Source organism: Micromys minutus (assembly GCF_963924665.1).
Source record: "Micromys minutus genome assembly, chromosome: 8".
Taxonomy (NCBI): Eukaryota; Metazoa; Chordata; class Mammalia; order Rodentia; family Muridae; genus Micromys; species Micromys minutus.
This window is the reverse complement of record NC_137977.1, coordinates 63,196,509-63,216,801: the sequence shown is the minus strand read 5'-3', so window position 1 is coordinate 63,216,801 and position 20,293 is coordinate 63,196,509. Positions and strand designations below refer to the sequence as shown.

Here is a 20,293-nt window from a genome sequence, read left to right as displayed (position 1 = left end):
TCTAACAGCCAGTGAGTTTAGACACAGTGAGATTCCAGATAGGTCACATGGCACATTCTTTTATAGGCTGTTTTGATTTTGTGATTACCGAGTGACTTTGTAGAACTTTCACCATCACGGTGGATTTAGAAGGCATCTAATAATAGTATGGTGCATAACCAGCAGCTCACTGCCAGCTCTTGAGTCCCAATGTTCTCAAAGGACAAGAATTCTAGCTGCTACGGTAGTTACAGATCATGCTGTTATCTCCAACCTAATAAGAGATGAGGCTAAACTTAGAAGTGAAAGAGTTTTTCCATGATCACAAAGCTTCTTGGTGAGAAAAATAAAATTAAGCTCAAAGGTAGCTTCTAAGTCATCTGTTATTTCTCTGATGCCGTGCCATAAATAATAATCCAAAACTTTAATTTATGGCAAGGTTATCATAGAATTGTATTTTCCAGTCTCAAAGCCAAACTTCCTTTAAATCTTGTACTTTCACAATAGGTGGGAACTCTTCCCTGTCAAATGCCTTATGTTGCCAAATCAATCTACTCCAGTTGAGTTACTCAAAGTGGACATAAGGAAGAAACTCTTCCTATCAGACAATAAGTGAAAGGGATGCAGCTTACTCAGTAGATTTTAGAATCCCTTTCATACATTTTCACAGCTAAACAAAAAAAAAAATTGCTTTAAGAAAATATAAAGTCCAGGCAATGGTGGCTCACACCTTTAAGTCCAGCACTCAGGAAGCAGAAGCATATAGATCTATATGGGTTTGAGGCCAGCATACTCTCCGGAGCTAGTTCCAGGTCAGGCTACACAGAGAAATCTTGTCTAGAAAAAAAATGAGAGAGAAAGAGACAGAGACAGAGACAGAGATAGACAGAGAAAGACAGGAAGAAACACAGAGACAGAGACAGAGAGACTGAGACTGCACAGAGACAGACAGAGATACAGAAACAGAGACAGAGAGACTGAGAGAGCACAGAGACAAAGAGAGACACACAAAACAGAGAGACAGAGAAAGAGAGACAGAAAAGTGAGGGAATATAAAGTCAGAAGTGTCCCTTCCTTTGTCATGCCAGCTTATTTTTTCTTTTTAATACTGACACGTTAATATAAGTTTGCTGTTCACCAGTTCTTAGTCACTAAAAATGTATTTTAGACATTTCTGTATTACTTGTACTGGTTTTTCATCACCAGGACAAGTGATTTTAAACAAGAAAACTGATTTCCTGCCATGGTTTTGGGATCATTGGTCAGACAACTATATTTACTGGGGTGTCCTCTGGGGAACAGAATTTCACTGTAGTGGAAATTTGTGAAAGAATTCTTAGGTTATGGCAGCCAAAGATCAGAGAGAAACTCGACACAAGAAGTGATAAAGATGCTCAAAACACTTCCCAGGTCATCTTCTCCCACCAACCAGCTCCCACCTCCTGAAATTCCCAATAATATCTTTAAGTTTTAAACCAATTCAAGTACAAACCCATTGTTGAAGCTGGAGCTGTCATGTCTGCAGGACTTCCTAAAACCTCACTCAAGTCCTTTGGTAAAGCTTCATGTCTAAACCCAAACTGTACCAGGTTCACAAGCTCTTCTCTTTTGAAAGATCCGGTGTGTTCAATTTTACAGACACTGCAATTTATTCTGGTACTTAACATTCTAAGAATTTTGAATTAGTTTTCTTTTCCAAATAATGCTACATTAACTCCTTTAAGAAAAGTTATTTTTTTGGACATGTATGAAGGATATAACATCAATTTTCATGAAGAAAACCTGAATTCTAAAGGCTATACACTTTATTTGGGACATTTCCCAGACACTCTCCAAATTTCCTTCCCACCATGCCTCAGAGACCTTCTGCCCCATAGACTAGGAATGGAATATGCCAGCAAACTTTTGGATTCTTACAACATCATTAAATAAAACTGACAGCACAGAAAAACTCAATTTTGCAATTTTCTTACTCTGAATGACATAAACTTTCCATGTGTGTGTGTGTGTATGTGTGCGTGTGTATGTGGTTTACTTAAGCTGTAAATTGCTTATCCATTTCTTTTGACCATTTCCTATTGGTTATCACTCTAAGTGGCCAAGTGTTTATTTCTAATCTGTCATGTACTTTTTGACTGTGTATTCAATATGGCTTTGTTTCTTTTATTTTTACCATACTGAGGTATGTTTGTATAATAAAATCGTATTTGTTAAAGTTTTATGGTTTCTAGATTAGGAATCACAGTTACACAGATTATTTTTGATGCTCTTGATGGGATGGCATTACAATTTAAGTCTGGAATGTCCACTAGAGACCCATGCTTTGAGGGCTTGGTCCCCACTAATGGTGCTGTTTGAAAGGCTGTGGAACTTCTGGGATGTGGAACGTGGAACATGGGGTGGGGTGGGGGCAGTAATTTGTCACTTGAAGGTTGTATGTGCTTCTGGTTCCAGCCCCAGCTCTCCGCTTCTTGGTCATGCCTCTCTGTGGGAATCAGCATTATGAGATGCTAGCGGTGTGGTGTACCTTCTGAAACTGAGAGAGAAAAGAAACACTTTCTTCCCATGATTGCCTCTGCTAGGCCTTTCGTTCTGGAGATGAGAAAAGCAACTGAGCAAAGATGAAATCAAAACTTACCACATTGTAAAGAGCACACAAAAGCAGGACTTGGCAAGTCAGGGTGATTAGCTACCTGAACAGCCATTGGGTGTAAACTTTGTCAAATTAGATGAGCTCTGTGGAAACCAAGCAATGGAATGAATGATTACCAACTCTTTTGTTTCCACTGTAGCAGTAGCAATTAGGCTGTTTGGGAAACATGGCTTCATAATCAAATATCACAATTAATTGTTCTTAATTGTGAATAAATAAATCCAAGCAAGTCAACTGTATGTTAGTTTGTTGAGGATATGTGGCCTAAGAAACAGAAATTAGATAAAGATGGGAAATCCAAAATCAAAGCCAACTTTTTGTCTAGCACAGCCTTCCTTCCTGACTTAAATTTCCATCACGTCCCACTATAAGGCCAACAACTCCGTTGGATTAGAGGTCTGTCTTTGTGACATCATTCAACACCTATTACCTCCTTTAAAAAAAAAATGTGCTCAGTGGTTAAAAGCACTGACTGCTCTTCCAGAGGTCCTGAGTTTAATTCCCGGCAACCACATGGTGGATCACAGCCATCTGTAATGGGATCTGACGCCTTCCTCTGGTGTTTCTGAAGAGAATGACGGTGTACTCACATACAAAAAAGAAATAAATAATTCTTTTGAACACAAAAATGTGCCCGAATACAGTCACCTTAGGGAGTCCAAGACGCGATGACAAAATTCACAAACTTTGTGATACAGATGCAGAAACGTCAGCTCTGAATCAAGTGGCACAAATGGCAGAACCTTGGCCACTCTCTGCCTACATCAGAGCCAAACGGAGCAAATACAGACGTTAAGAATTCTGAGGTTTGATCGTAATTAACATTTGTTTTGGTTTGTTCCGGCTCTGTTTTGTAAGCAGAGCATAAATGAGAATTGATACTGGGGAATATTTTCCCAAGAAAATCTTATCAAGAGAGTCTGAGTGAGGCTTACGTGGAAACAACAGCATCGGGCCTGACAGCCGGCATCTGCGCTCGGTGCCAGGTGAGGATGGAGAGGAAGCTGGACTCCGCCGCATCCAGAGTCTACCAGCCCTTACCTTCAGTAGCCACCCCTTCCCTAGGCTGTTTTTAAGCCACGCACAGGCAGAAGCGCCACGTCTACAAGTATAGTAAAAATATTATGAGGCCTTCCATTGGCAAAATGAAAATGTAAAAACGTAACAGCATGCACTTCTCCCGCTAATTTTACAATTCTTTTGAGACAAGCTATAAAGGTTTTTTTCCACCAACCTGGTTTTATTTCTCTTTCTTTATATGCACACATAATATTCCCCTTTGTGTTCCTTATGTTTACCGTGTCTTTGCCACATTACTTCCCTGAATCATATGGAAATCACTCTCAAGGTTTCTAGAGCTAAACAAGAGAGTAGGAAGGAGACAAGAGTGACCAACTGGACTCCAGGGATGCCTGTAGTGATGTGCTTATAGGCATCGACGTCATAGGCTTTGAGAAGCCTTGATTAAGCTGGTGAGAACGTGTGATAGTTAATGGAAGCACTAGCCCCACACACAGATCGAAGACTTTCAGAGGACCAAAGAATTCACATTTGATTGAGATTGCGAGTTGAATCGCTGAGTTGTTTAAAATCTATTTTTCTAAAAAGATTCCTTTTGGTCTTTGGCACCAGAGATCCAACTCTACCTCAGAATCTCTAGTGTCTCTGCCTCACTGGATGTTTTGGCCTGTCTTACGTGGGTTCAGCCTGACTCTGAAGAAAGCCGAATGGTTGGCCAACTGCTGGCACCCAGAAACTCAGCTTTAGGTTTTGGTGGCAGGGAGGACAAAGGAGCTTTGTATCCATCCTAAGCGACTGGATTGACTCATTCCCATAATCATCGGATCTAGGTAGTTCAGGAAAACTTTATTTATGCCATGCACATACAGTGAGGCGGAGCCTGTTGCCTATAGATTTCGGCCCGAGAGTCTTAACTGCACTGAATAGCCAAAGCTTTGCTTTAATCTGTATTTTAGGCATAGAGAAAAGGATAGCTGTCACTTGATAATGGTGAGCTGTCTTTTCAGATTAAGGAGCATGGCTGAAGTTGGATGAAGCTAGTAAATGTCAAGAGGAGAGGTCATGCTGAAATGGGGACATTGTGAAGTGAGAAAAGTACTAGGAGAAATATGTCACAGAGGAGGTCAGGGATCGTGACAAAAGAGTGGCAGTCTAGGTACACTGTAACTGCATGTGTGCTAGTAACCCAACTGCTCTTTTAAGTCACAAAACCTCCAAAATGTCAGCACTTATTACTTGTCCTGTGATACATATACATATTACATATATGTATATTTCAAGAAATGCAAGGAAGAGGCATTTGTTCCCATCCTCACCACCAGTGTCGTGAGTATTGTTTCCAAGAGAACTCAGTTTCCTCAAGCCAATATTGGGTTTTCTATGTGACCCATGGAAGCCAGTCACCCACCAGTGAGCACCCGAACTGAGACTTTTCTCTAATGTCTCTCATCTACCAGGCTGGTTGGCATCCTGCTTTCCCCCTCCAGACTTGGCTTGCAGATTTACTAGAATGCAGCCAGACTCTTTGCCAATGTGGTGATTAATAGTGGCAGATGTGGAAGTAGCCCCACCCTTTCTAACCTTCTGTGTGATCTCTATATTTTAGCTGTGAGATGTTCCTGGAACTCTGAAATTTGACTCAGATGGAAATATGGACGACTGCAGAAGCTGGTATGGATCTGAGGTCACTTGTATCTATCCTTAAATATGCAACAACTTGTTACAATTAACACTAAATCAGCTGTTAGCCTAACAGGGACACTAATTAGCTACTTAAAGAGACCTGGATAAAGCTAGTTTGGAAGGTTCTCCTGAGCTAAGCTGAGGCATACAAATACTCGATTAGCTTTGGAAGGTGTCTTAGGTAGGGTTCTGTTGCTGTGAAGAGGGGAGAAAGTCTTATAAAATAAAACATTTAATTGTGGCTGCTCACAGTTTCAGAGGTTTAGTCCATTATCACTATGGCGGGAAGCGAGGAAGTCTGCAGCCAGACATGGTGTTGGAGAAAGAGCTGAGAATTCTATATCTTAATCTGCAGGTAGCAGAAGACTATGCGCCACACTGGACTAAACTTGAGTATAGAATACCTCAAAATCTGCCCCCATAGTGACGCATACCTCCTCCAACAAGGCTACACCTCCTCCAAGGCCACACCTCCTCCAACAAAACCACACCTACTCCAACAAGGCCACACCTCCTCCAACAAAACCACACCTCCTCCAACAAGGCTACACCTCCTCCAAGGCCACACCTCCTCCAACAAAACCACACCTACTCCAACAAGGCCACACCTCCTCCAACAAAGCCACACCCACCCCCAAAAGGTCACACCCATCCCAACAAAGCCACACCTCCTCCAATAAGGCCACACTTCCTCCAACAAAGCCACACCCACTCCAACAAGGCCACACGTACTCAAACAAGGCCACACCTCCTCCAAGGCAACACCAACAAGGCCACAGCTCCTAATATTGTCATTTCCCTGTGCCAAGCATGCAAACACATAAGTCTATGGGACCACACCCATTCAAACCACCACAGAAGGCCTATCACAAAAGCCTGAAGTATATTCATCTGCAAAAAGGCCATGGTATGATTAGATTAGGTCATATCTTCTGCAGTTAAAAACAAAATCAGAATCAAATGCTTCTTAAACCAAGTATCATTCTTTGCCAATCTGAGCATATCCAGATGAATGTGTGCCTTCACCATAGTTTTGAGTTTAAAGATCATGATCCTGAATTATATTAGCACTGTAGTGGAAATTTCATTGTATCATCCAACTACATGTATTCCTGATTTGGTAAAAATAAAGAAACATCCTATACCGTTTCCAGTGGTTCCAGATTGAGATTAGGATACTATAATGGGGCTTGAAAATAAATAAGGCACGAGATACATTTTCATGTACTGTATTGTTTTCATTTCACAATGATGAAAACAGATGTTTATAGGAATGAAACACGGGGTCTCAGAAAAGTTAAGCAATGGGCTCACACTTACAGAGTCCAAAATCATCTTTCTTTTGTAAATAGGAAAAAAAAAAAAAAAAAACCTATGTTGTTAGTAGGAGAAAAAAGGGATACAACTGGAGAGCTTTTTAAACAAAATAATCTGTTTCCAGATGTAGAAACAAAATATCATATCTCCACTTATCTGTGTATTCTAAGGATCTTTGTAGGCATATGAAACCGCCACCTCCCTCTCCCCCCTCCCCCACAGGCATGTTGCATGGAAGCCAAAGGGAGACTGTATACGGAAAGGAAGAGTCTGGCAGTAAGGCTTATAAAACGGGAGGAGAAGGAACAGAATGTTGAACGTTAAAAAAAAAAAATCCTGTCTTCATGGAGCACGGCGGTATGGGCCATGACTATGAGCCACTTTCAAACCGGAAAAAGTCTTGCCCCGGTATTTGGAAATGCAAACAAGCCTATGGATGTTCTAAGGTTCAGTCTTCGTAAATATTGTTTATTATTCGCATGTCGAAAGTAGTCCAAACTTTTATTTATTTATTTTTAGAACCGTCATTCTCAAGTATTTTTGCAACAGACACTTGACTAGCACATTCATTCTGCCTTATACAATCATGACAGAGGTTATTAAGGCTACTGTAAGTTTGCTGTAAATCGAAATGTAAAGACAACAGGTGACTAGCGAGGCAATTCGCCTCGACTCTCAGTTCTTCAGCTTACTGTCCATATTCGGCCTCTCACTGGTTTTATCCACCCCTTTAATGTCTCTACGACCTTAAAGGACAAACAGTAAGTGTTTAATTGGGACAAAGCCCATGCTTACTGATTAATTAACTTACTGATATTTTTAATGGCAAACTCAAGTAAATCAGAAAAGAGAAGCCATTTTTTTTTCTGTTTCATACTATGATTGGACTGCTTCCAGATATTACCTGTCTTTCTATAGACTTACACATAAATAATATGAAACCTGAACAATTAAAAGTCCTGAATCAGTTTATTTTTTCTGATTCCTGTTTCCTTTCTAGCATTTTAGCTTAATGTTGGTTTTCCAAAGGAGTCACCCTAAGAAAAAAAAATCTATTAAGGTATGAAGAAAGAGACTGATAAGCTGAGACTTCAGAGACTGTGCCAAGAAATAAACCCCCTCCAGGCTTACCATTTCTATGGCCACAAAATGGAAATGCAGGTGCTATACCATCCCCACTATACAGGGCTGTCATAAATAGTCTAGAGCATATTAATTAACATTATTTCTCATTTCCCCTCAAGTAAAAAAATGCTTTAGACTCTGGAGAAACCACAGAAAGCAGAAAACCATTGACCAAATAAGGATATTAGTCAAAGATGGGGAGGATAAGCGTTGGCATTGGGACCCCTTTTACCTCTTGGAAATCTCAACTATGACTCACGTTGTGAGGATGCTCTCCAGCCCCGAATCTCTTTACCTGGACTCCTGAACACCACATGATTTATCTCGAAAAAGGTGTTGCAGTAAATATTAAAAGGAGGGCTTATACTTTTATCGGCCCCCACGGTCTCAGTGTGGAGCGGAACGCACGGACTCTGTCAATCGCTCTGCAAGCTCCCTCTCCACGCGGTCCCCTTCCCAGGCAGTTCGCTCTGCCTGCCTGCCCTGTTGCTTCTGTCCCGGGTGGATATGCCTGCCCTCGCGTGTTCTGTTCCTCCACCACCCCACCCCCACAAACATGACTCCAAAACCAGGTTGCTTATCAATCAGGTTTATATATTAAATTCTCAATCCACAAACCTATAGAAACCTTTAGAAATGTATCTAACTCTCTCCAGTTAAACCCTGAATCTAGATCCTCCTTCTCCAGCTCCATCTTGATTCCTCCCCGAATCCCTGTCTCTCCTCCTCTTCTGGTTTCCAGCCTTTTTCCCGCCTACCTCTCTACTGTCCAATCATATATCACCTTAACATCAACCCACAGAGAAGTCTTCAGGTAACTACTGGTCACAATCAAAACTTTATACTAGCAATAATACTGAAGTTAAGGTTCTGTAGCTGCTAATTTTAGACATTCTGAGACATTAACAAGTCTCAGGATTTCATATCACACGCAAACTAATATTTTCAAAGAGAACCTCTTGTGTACCATGTGGAAGCATTATCTGCCAATACAAAGGTAAGGTGATGGGAAAATGGGACACTGGCAGAGAGATTGGAACTCTGGGAGACAGTCAGAGGTTGGAGATTCACCCTGTACTCTCAGGGGGTCAGCTGCATGAAATTCAGGAGAGGTAATTAGCCTTGGGGCAACAATAGAATAGTTTAAATGGGTTATATAAGTTACAAACTACCAAGGGAACAAGTCAAAGCTAATGACCTATGCATTTATTCATAAATACATAAGCCTCCAATTTGTTATTTGGGAACTGAAATGTGGGTGAAGAAGCCTCCAGTTACAAATATTTTAGAAGAAATCTCTGGGGCTAATATCTTAACAAAATGAAATCAATTTACAGACAGTCATCTCACTTAATGAGGAAGATAATTTGTGTTAGGAGGCTTGTATAATAATAGAAGTTCTTAAGGAACCAATCCAAGTTAGTGTGTATTGAATCTAAAATTTAAGCAGTAAGAATGTGCTTACTTCTGTAATCTAAATATGAAATGCCCCCAAAGATGATGGGTTGGAGTCTTAGTCCTACTTTAGAAAGTAGGACCTAGTGGGTGAAAGGTCACTGGGGACAAACTCATGAAAGGGACATTGGGATCTGGCCCCTTTCCAGTCTGAATTGTTTTTTCTGGGTGACATTAGGTGAACATTTTCCTCTATTACTCTATGATGTCACTGCCTTCTGTAGACCTAAAGTAATGGTACTAGCCAAGGAATGGGAAATATGAGTCAAAATAGTCCAGTCTTTTATTTAGAAGTTGTTGGTCTCAAGTTTTATTTTATCACAGAAACGTGACTAGCACACATACTGTGCCTTATGTAGACACTGAAATGAGAAGTTTTGACGTTATAATACTATACTGTATGTTAATTGAGATACAAAAATCTTAACATAATATGCCAAAGCAGATCTTTGAGAAGTTAGCTGTTACGTGAACACCGAGTCTAAGTGAGAGAGAAAACCCCCACTAAAATAGATTAGTTTTTCACATAAACCTATCTGGGTGGATGATCCTGGACCCGCACAGTGTTCTCAGATGCAGAGCTCCTTTTACTCCCCTTTACTGCTTTCCATTCTCCTTTACTGCTTCGCATTGTCATAACCTCCTGGCCAGTGTCTGGGAGACCACACTGCTGCTTAAAATTTTCTAGGACACATGTGTTACGACCATATTAACCAGAATACTCTGGCCGTGCCTTGGTGCAGAAAAAAAAAAGTGTGAAAGCAAAGCTCTATTCTTATAGTCACCAAAACAATGCAGAGAATTGTATTGGGGTTAGGGTTAGGATGAACAGAGGAGAATCTAGGATGTGGTAGACTCGAAACCCTGTGAGGATACACAAGTACGGAACGCAGGTCACCAGAGCTCTCACCTTTATCTAACGAAGGAAGCCTGGGAAATGGTGTCATTCTTTCCTGCCCCATCCTTCCTTTCATTCGCTCCCTAGTTATTTCTTCACATCAACATCACCATAGACAACGCACTCAGGCAGAACCAGGATTCCATTGCTTTTCTTTATCTTTGCTGCTGCTGCTGCTGCTCTTCCTTTATGCCTAGAAAATTCAGAATGTAAAGGTTTTGCCGAATTTAAAACTTTAAAATATATATACTTATGATTAGAGAATGTAATCTGTGTAATTTATATACACAGACACACAGAGATATAGACACATACGTATACACAGGCAGGTGCACACACAGACATAAATATACACATACACAGACACAGATATATATGTGTGTGTGTATATATATATATGTAAACACACAAACTCAAACACATATATTTGAAAATAACTTTATTACTACATTTTGTTTCAGAATATAGAGATTCGGAAAATACTTTTTACTTAGACAATGCAGTAAAAAAAATGGAAATGAAAAACATACATTTTGGATTAATGGTAAGAAAACCCAAGTTATATTTTTCTTAACAAAATGTCAAAGTTATGAATCAAGGAAATATGTAGAAGTCTATTTAACTCATCTCAAAACACTGTATTTGGGCATTGAAATTTACTGTATTGATCACATTTGTCATCTATTCTATTGATTTTTGTCTTATTTTCTTCTACTAAGTGGAGGTTTATTTTCTAATAATTTTTTTCTGACTTCTCTAGGTAGGTAATAACATTGCTGAGTTTTTAGTCTCCACTTTTTCTTATTGCATGTGTTTAGAGTCATAAATTATAATACAATCACAGCTTACCTGCATTCTAAGCATTTATATTATATTTTTGTTATTTTTAAGTTTTAAGCTATTACTGTGATTTTTATTGTTTGTCCATTGAGTCATGAATGACTCTGAAGCACACTATTTAAGAACCCTGTTGCAGTTGCTGTAGCTGTCTTCAGACACACCAGAAGAGGACATCACATCTCATTAAAGATGGTCGTGAGCCACCATGTGGTTACTAGGATTGGAACTCAGAACCTCTGGAAGAGCAGTCAGTGCTTTTAACCATTGAGCCATCTCTCCAGGAACCTGATATGGATGCCTCCTCAGAGTCTCTGCCAGAGCCATACAGATACAGAGGAGGATGCTTGCAGCTAACCATCAGACTGAACATGGGGACCCAAATGAAGGAGCTAGAGAAAGCACTGAAGAAGCTGAAATGGTCTGAAACCCCGTGGGAAGAACAAAATTATCAACTAACCAAACCCTCCACAGCTCCCAGGGACAAAAACACCAACCAATGGGTTTGCATGAAGAGATCCATGGCTCCAAGTGCATATACAGCAGAGGATAGCATTCTCTGGCATCAATGAGAGGAGAGGCCTTTGTCCCAGGGAAGGCTTTTCCCAGTGTAGGGGAACGCCAAGGTGCTGAGGTAGGAGATGGAGCACCTTCATGGCAGCAATGGGAGGAGGAGGGAGAATGGGATTGGGAGAAAGGGGATAACATATGAAATGTAAATACAGAGAATATCCAATAAAAATAGTTATATTTTAAAATTTTATTTCAAGATGATTCCATCTTAATAATAGATTGTTATTTGACTTTTAGAATATCTTAATCCTGTAAAATGGTGTTGATACTTTCCTTCAGATAAATTCTGTAGCCCTAACTCCTATTTACAGTCCTCTTGTCACATGTGCTCAATCTGCCACTAAATCTACGTACAGATGCCTTTCTATTCCTGAATCACCTCTGGACATTTCTGCTTTTAAATAAACAAGTATGCTTCTGCTGATTCTGGACAAATTATATTTTCTTAACTATGGTAATTTTAGCAATTTTAAAATTTGTATCCATTGACTCCCAAATCTGGATCATTCTTGACGACTTGTAGTCATTTCTTTTCACCTCATTCATCTCTTTAGTCTTTTAGTGCCTTTCGACTCAATACAAACAAGAGGAAACGCGTTCATAATCGGTATCAGAGTTGAACTTAATTTAATCAGATAATGAATTAACTTGGATGTGAAAACAAAACAAACCTTAGAATTCTTTCTGTGAGTCGTGCATTTAACTTTCCTTCCATTCATTTGTTTATGAATCACAGGGTCTTATATAACTCAGAGTGATCTCCAACTTACTATGTAGCTGAGGATGACCTTGTGACCTACCTGGTGAGATTGTGTAAGTGTGCAACTGTACTCAGCTTATGTGATTTTGGAGATGGAACTTGACCAGGATACTTGGAGTTACACCACCACCACAATCACCACCACTATTACCACCACCACCATCATCACCACCATCACCACCATCATTATTACCATCACCACCATCATCACTACCATCATTACTACCACCATCACCACCATCATCACCACCACCATCACCATCATCATCACCACTACCATCACCACCATCATCACCATCATCATCACCACTACCATCATCACCACCATCACCACCATCATCACCACCACCATCACCACCATCATCACCACCACCATCACCAACACCACAATCACCACCACCATCACTACCATCACCACCACCATCACCACCATCATCACTACCATCATCACCACCACCATCACCACCATCATCACCACCACCATCACCACCATTACCACCACCACCGTTACCACCACCACCATCACCACCATTACCACCACCACCATCACCACCACCACCACCATTACCACCATCATCACCACCACCGCTACCACTGTCACCATTGCCACCAGTGATAGTACTTCACTACCCTGTTTTCTTACTCTTAAGTTTAAGAATGTTGAGATTCCAAAAGAAAGCTTGAAGGTATTTTGTTGTTGTTGTTGTTGTTGGTTGGTTGGTTGGTTGGTTTTATTTTTAACCAGAACTTTTTCCATGGTGAAGACTGAAGTGTGTGTGTGTGTGTGTGTGTGTGTGTGTGTGTGTGTGTGTGTGTAATTTTCCATAATTTTGGCCACTGGAATCTATGTAGCCTTCTTGCCTCTTAGCTCCCCTTGACTTCTTCACACCTTAAATTCTGCTCCTTACACTGCATTCTCCCAGAGGAAACCCGTACAGCCATAGCCTGGAGATCCAGCTGCATTGAAATGACTAAACTCCAGTTTATTCTGCTCAGCTCCAGACACTGTCACATTCTTCTCAGGCTTTTATTCACTTGCCTACAGTCTTGCCCCACATGTGTTTTCCAAATCAGCAAATCCCCTGAGAAAAGAACATGAGGGTTGCTTCAAATATCGAGCGCTTCCCTTCTTTGAAGATCATAGAACTAAATATTGTGGCTGCTTTGGCTACCTGCTAATGCCTTCACATAGGTAGTCAGATACAATGCAGTATGTTCTGTTATAGCCAGTGATTGGTATCTAATTTATTTCCATGGGATTAAAAGCTTATTTATATAAATCATACAAAATTTGAACCTCAAGCTCTGCTTAGCCAACAGAGACATGCCAAAGTATGCAGAGAGTTTAATATAACAAAAGGCAAAGCATAGGGAGGTGACAGTTTAGACGGTGATAGTTAGGAAGTCTCAAGTCATCTGAAAAGCCTCGCCAGCCCCTCTGAGAAGTCTATTAAGTAATCAGTTGCCTTGGCTAGCCAGAGCTTCTGTCTTCAGAGGGCTTGCTACTACCCCACCTTTCTTTCCTACCTGAGGAAGAGACCCTGGACGGTTTGTGTATATGACTAAGAAAGACTTTATGTTTCTTACAGTCTCTATTAATAACTGTAAGGATTAGAGGCGGACATCAGCTATAGCTACTATAAAAGAGAAGCTGAGTGCTTAAGACAGAAAGCCTTTGCAAAGCATGTTGGAAGGAATGGGCAATTTCTTGGGAAGGTCTGTTGCAAAGGGAATGTTAGGGCATAAAAAAATTATCTAGCAGTAGCTAGTACCCAGTGAGCATATGCTGGACTCACTGAAGTCAAGTGCTCATTTCTCTCCTTAATTTATGTAATATCTTCTAGACAGAAGAACAAGAGATGGTACAAGAGAGAAGGGACTGGCAACTTGCTGATTTCCACGAAGTCTGGTCATTCTTCCTAATATCTGCCTTCTGTTAAGTTTCCCTGCGTTATTTCAATAATCTGTCATCAGTATAAGGCATTTACTGGGCAGCCCTTGTTTTCCCTATCCATGAGGAGGATCCTGGTTTCCTCTGCTATACCATCATTCTGAAATCTCCTACAGATGCTGGTGCTCTACAGAATTATGAACACAAACTCCTTGTAGCTGCACACCTCAGTGGGGAGATGGGAATACTTCAAGTCTCACTGCAGATTTGTACATACTATAAAATCACAGTAACAATGAGGTGGACAAGAAGCCACAGAATAGAGATCCAAAATAATGTTACTTTAAAATAGTGAAAGCCACTTTGGAGGACTCTCCCAATGAACTAGGTGCTTTGCAAAGTCTGTTTCTTCTAGCTGAGTTAGCATGAGTTTCAAAGTACAATCCAATAACTTACAGTCCATCCAATTTATACCCATCAGGTTGGCTAAGGATCTCTGACAATTAAGCATCACTTACTGGCTAGATGTTGGCACTAGGTGGTTGGATTCTGATCTTTGACATTGAACAACGGTGGTAGCTTTGGAAGTGGTCAAAAAAAGGAATCCTTCTAAAGGGGAGGCAGGGTGGGAGAAGGGAAGAGTGAAAATTGCATTGCTTCTTCGAGAAGGAGAAGATAAGGCCTTTAGAGCAGTAGAATGAAAAGCTGCATCTGGAAGGAATCACCTAAAATATCCTTTCAGATTTTAATGATCAAAGCCAGAATTTGAACCACATCATTGAGTATCATAATGTAACTTTACATCTGATATTTCCTATATACTTCATGATGATTGATGCTTTGGGCAAGGCTATGGTTCTCAGTTTATTGATGAGGAAGCTGAGCTAAAGAGAATTAAAATTCCATATTGAGCTTTACCCAATCAGTTAGAGTTAGACCAGAAGGAGAGTCAAAGGTTATAATTTCTACCTCTCCATGGTTACCTTGGGCTGACTAACTGATTGATTTCTTTCTTCATGCAGTCATTCATGATGCATGACCAATGGTCACCTAAAACGAATGTTAGGTGTTACCAAGTTAGAATTCTGGGATTTAAAAATAACTGCCGTTTCAAGTTCACACGGCTCTGACTTTGTTCTTCTTGCCCTCAATAGGATCCAATAGGCAACTGGATATTTGTCATCAGCCGGGGGATAATCATATGTCAATATTCTTTATGAAGGACAGGTTACGTGCTATATCTGTTGTTAAGTAGCGTTGACATTTAAGCAATGTTTATTGAGTATAATAGACTCCACGTATAATTTTATCCAGGGAAGACAGAAAGTAGACTGCAAAGTCCGAGATGGGAAATGAGGGCATAAAGTCTCTTGTGGCATGTTTCTCAGGGCAGGAGGCTCATTGATAGGTAGGGTGATTGATAGGGAGGGTGATTGATAAAGAGTGTGAATGACAGACCGGGAGGGTGATTATTTTATTCAAGAACCTTCACATGTTTTCTGTTATTCTGAGTTGAGATTTTATTCCCCCCCCCCATAAGCGTAGCTCATTGGGGTTGCAATCCTCAGGGCAAAGTCAAACAAGTCTTTCTCTTCCTTGAAACATTTCTTAGGTTTAAGAATTGTCCCACACTCCCCTGATTGCCCCCACCATGTTCTATCTTGCTGAGGCTGAGCCTCTCTTGACTTTGATTTTTTTAAAAAAAAAAAATTCAAAAGTTTTCTTTGGCTAGCATTGTCCTCAGAAGACTTCGGGGTTCTCTTGTTCTCAAAGCAGAATATGAGGCATCAAGAACATTAAAGTTACTCCCTAAATAAGTCTAAATCCAAGTCTCCTTGATGATCGGATGCCTGAGTACTTCATTGTGTCATGGAATGTGCTTCCCAATTCTATAGTTCTGGAATTGTCCCTTAGCTTTAAGTACAGCACAGCCAGTCCTCCACCAGAGGCCCCTATGACCCTTTCACCCCCTTCAGTTAAATATGTTCCCCATTACTGTGCTCAAGACGAGTTCTATTCACCACACTGACTGCCAAGTGACACCGGAAAGTGTCAATTCCGAGAGCACATCCGAAGCATTTGGAGCATTTTTAAAATGAATGTTGAACCCATTCAAGATGGAGAAAATCAAGGTGGGTCCCAAACCATGGTAATTCTACCAGATAATTCTCTATAAATAAGAAGCACTACAGAAGAGCATGCTAGCTCACCTTGCTGCAGATAAGAACTCTTGCAGTTGGACCTGGGAGTGACTGATTCTGAGCATTGCATTATAGCGCTTAAGCTCAACGGAAGGAGGAACAGAGGGAGTAGCCTTATTCCTTTCTATCTGTGAGGATGGTGGGAGCTGTTATTGCAGCTAGATTTCAAATTCACACACATAAAATAAGTTCTCAAGTGCCGTGGGATGCATGATCGTCCCATTATGTCCTTGCATCATTCCTGCTTAGACTGTTGGGTAAGTGGCACCATAAGGTGACAGTTTTATAGGATAAGAACCTAGATGCCTGGAGCACAAACAACAGCCCAGGTGACTACATGGTGGCGTCAGAGGGAGAGAGAGTCTGACTCACATTTTCGGACAATGTCCATGCAAGGCGTAACTCAGTCCTCATGAATTTTACATTTTGTTGAAAAGATAGAGTAAGAGAGGTATGTGTGTGTGTGCGGGGGGGGGGGGGGGGTTGTGTGTTAAACGCACACAAACAGCGAGTTTGCAGCCGTGTTAAAGAGACTTGACCCCTTCCCGTCCCTTCTGCATCTGTGGAGTGCATGCCCCGTAAACATCTCATCTCTAGTCTTCTCATACTGAATTGTGCAGAGCAGTTTATGAGTCATTCATTCTCTCTCAGCTGTGAAGTCTATGAGGACAGGGGTGGGGCCGTGGCCTGTCTGAACTTCTAGTTACATCCATAATGCCAGTCAGTGTATCTTCCACACTACACAGTAGCTTACTGACCACAGGACAGTGAAGGATATGTCAGTGTAAAGGGGGTGTGCCATGCGTGTTCACATCTGGTGCTCAGATCACCCTTTCTCCATCCTGCACATCACCGTTTGCACACGAACTGCTTCGTTGGCCTGAGACTTGCTCTCCTAAGCTTAAGTGATGAGGCCATCCAAAGGTGACTTCTTACAGAAGAAGATGAAGGGAGAAGTCCGAACCCTCAGCTAGTATCCGGGGAAAGTTCTATGTGAAAAAGAGCTAGACCACCGAGGAAAGTGGTTCGGTTCCAATGACTCCACCACAATTCTATTCAGATAGCATTGTATTCCGAACGTGATACACCAGCATAAATTAAAATCTGTAGAGAACATGGGAGCTTCTCTACGTAGATTAAAGAAAGAGGAAGAAAATTCCTTCTTGCCCTTTTCCCTTCTCATAACTGAAGATAGGCAGTTGAGAAACACTCAGTGAGAAGACAAGGGAAATAGGATCCATTCCTGACTTTGATCCAGTGGCTTGGGATAGTCTACTGTTCTCCCAACATTTCTAGGATGGAGTCCACTAGCGATTCTCCTAGGTGAACACCATCTCTGCACTCACTTATACTTTGAGTTGTAGTGGATTTTAGATTAAGGGACAGTGTCTTAGTCAGGGTTTCTATTCCTGCACAAACATCATGACCAAGAAACAAGTTGGGGAGAAAAGGGTTTCTTCAGCTTACACTTCCACATCACTGTTCATAACCAAAGAAAGTCAGGACTGGAACTCAAGCAGGTCAGGAAGCAGGAGCTGATGCAGAGGCCATGGAGGGATGTTACTGGCTTGCTTCCCCTGGCTTGCTCAACTTGCTTTCTTATAGAACCCAGGTCTACCAGCCCAGGGATGGCACAACCCACAATGGGCTGGGCCCTCCCCCCTTGATCACTAGTTGAGAAAATGCCTTAGAGCTGGACCCCATGGAGGCATTTCCTCAAGGGAGGCTCCTTTCTCTGTGATAACTCCAGCTTGTGTCAAGTTGACACAAAACCAGCCAATATAGACAGGTTTGTTTTATTTGCTTTCAAAGCAATGCACCATAGAATGTAAGACCCTGTAAACAAACCAAGAATCATGCTTTCATTCCCCTTCTCATTAGTCAGATAGCCGGCCATGTACTGTGGGAAAGCCATTCTGGTTTCTGAGTGGCCTTCTCCTTTGAGGAGGGATAGGAAACCTACGGGATGCTCGTACTGACTCAGATGCTACTGGTTGTTCTGTAGGCTTATGTCTATGATTCAGAAGTCTGGGAGCACAAGCTCATGGCCATTTGATCCAAAGAATGTTTGGTTTTGACCTTGCTTCTTCTGTGCCTTGGTTTCTGTCTCCTTAAGCAGCTTATCGACCCTACATTTTTTCTAATAATAACATTAATAATAACACTCTAATATGACCTATGATAAAAGACATGTTGAGATGATTCCTCCCCATGAAGTCTTTTGGTGACAGTTTTGGGGAAAGCTAGTACCCAAACAGACCAGTTGTGTAAGAAGCAGAAGATGGTGAAACCACACCTTCTCCAATCTTTTTTGATGCATGTTGGAAACCCCAGGTGAAAGGGCAGTCTGGGCGTGTTCTGTGGCAGAGTTCATACTGGCAACGAACCCAGGACGACAGTGGCTCATAGGGTTGGTGAAGGGGACCCTCTTGCTCACTTCTAGACCATTCTCTTTGTCAGTCCAAATGACCCCAAACCCCTAGAAAACAGGAGACCCAAGAACCCTCCCAAAACTCCCATTTTCCTGAATGTCTAAAAGAGACCCATTATATATAGATGCTCCCAGAATTATCACATTCACCTCACTTTGTCCTAGGACATCCCTATAAACCTGAGGGGTTTCATTGTTCAGTTGTCCTGGAAAGACCCCTGCAACCCAAATACAAATTCTCAGAGAGATTTGAAACAGCACCGTATTTTTGTCAGAAAGGAAGACGTTGCTTTCATCTTGTTCATTTCTGCCACCCTGTAAAGGGAACTGTATGTCAATGCGCATTTGTCATCCCGTCTGGTCCTTGCCTTCATCAAGGGTCCCGTTCTACTGAATAACGAGGAATGCTCATGAACATCTGAATGCAAACAAGTAGCTTAACAAAAAATATAAATCTCTGGAAGTGAAATGTAATTACCAGGTTAAAAAAAAAAAAAAAAAAAAAAAAAAAAAAGAGCACCCATTTAGGAGAGCCTATCACGTCTCGCGTCTCTTCACGCAGCTAGCTCCCCCCAACACTGCTCCTGTTGTGTCAGATAGTGGCAGTGTTGAGCCCGGGAACCGGCGCCCAGCCCGCGGCGGTCCCCACGGCCGCTCAGTCTCCGCGGCAGACTCCGACTCGCTGGAGCTACTGGGCCGCGAGGGCACTGGGGAGCGGGAGGGGCTCGGGGGGCGGCGAGGGGTCCCCGATCCGCGTCCCCGAACTGTTCTCCTTTCCCCTCCAGCAAGAGCCCTGCTCCCTCCAATTGACCGAAATTCACCCAGGGGGGCGGTGGAGGGAGACAGAGGTCGTCGGCCGCTCGCTGGCTGCGTCTCCCTGGGCTCCGGCTGGGGAGCGGCCCGGGCTCGCGGGGCGAGCAGTGTGGGCTCCCACGCCCCCTCCGAGGGAGAACGCGGGGTGGCAGTCCCCGTCGGCTCCGCCGCGCGGCCGCTTCAATTCTCCCCCTCCCCCTCGCACGCCCTCCCCCTTCCTTTCAGTAGGACTCCGGGACTCGGGAGAGGGCGCGGGAGGCAGGCACACGGGCCCGACCCCACTCCAGCGCTCGCCGGGGACGCGAGCGGGCGGCGAGGGGACGCGGAGGGGGCGCGGGGCGGGCGCGGCCATAGAACGGCGGCGACGGCGGCGGCGGCGGCAGTAGCGACCGCGGGCGGACCAGCGGCGGCAGGGCCGGCGGGCGCCGGGGACCGAACTGCACAGCTCAGCAAAAGCGCCCCAGCTCTCGGCGCGCCGCCTCCTGCGAGCCCAGCCGGGCAACATTTTGTAACCCTCCAATCCATCCTTTGGAGAATAGGGAAAAAAAATAGCATTGAACGGAGAGAGGGGGAAATCTAAATAATATATATGTACATATGCATATTTCTGTATATGTACATATATGTATATTATATTTGGTTCCTGCTAAAATTAGC

The 20,293-nt window shown here is 42.4% G+C and overlaps 1 pseudogene across 1 annotated transcript in view; it reads left to right on the top strand.

Moving 5' to 3' along the window:
• Nucleotides 1–19,633, top strand: part of LOC308423431 (PRELI domain-containing protein 1, mitochondrial-like) — a 34,445-nt pseudogene extending 14,812 nt beyond the window's left edge. The window contains exons 3-4 of the transcript in view: nt 19,386–19,546; nt 19,609–19,633. The product of the transcript in view is annotated as a PRELI domain-containing protein 1, mitochondrial-like (transcript). The remainder of the gene's footprint in view (nt 1–19,385; nt 19,547–19,608) is intronic.
• Nucleotides 19,634–20,293: the final 660 nt, after the last annotated feature.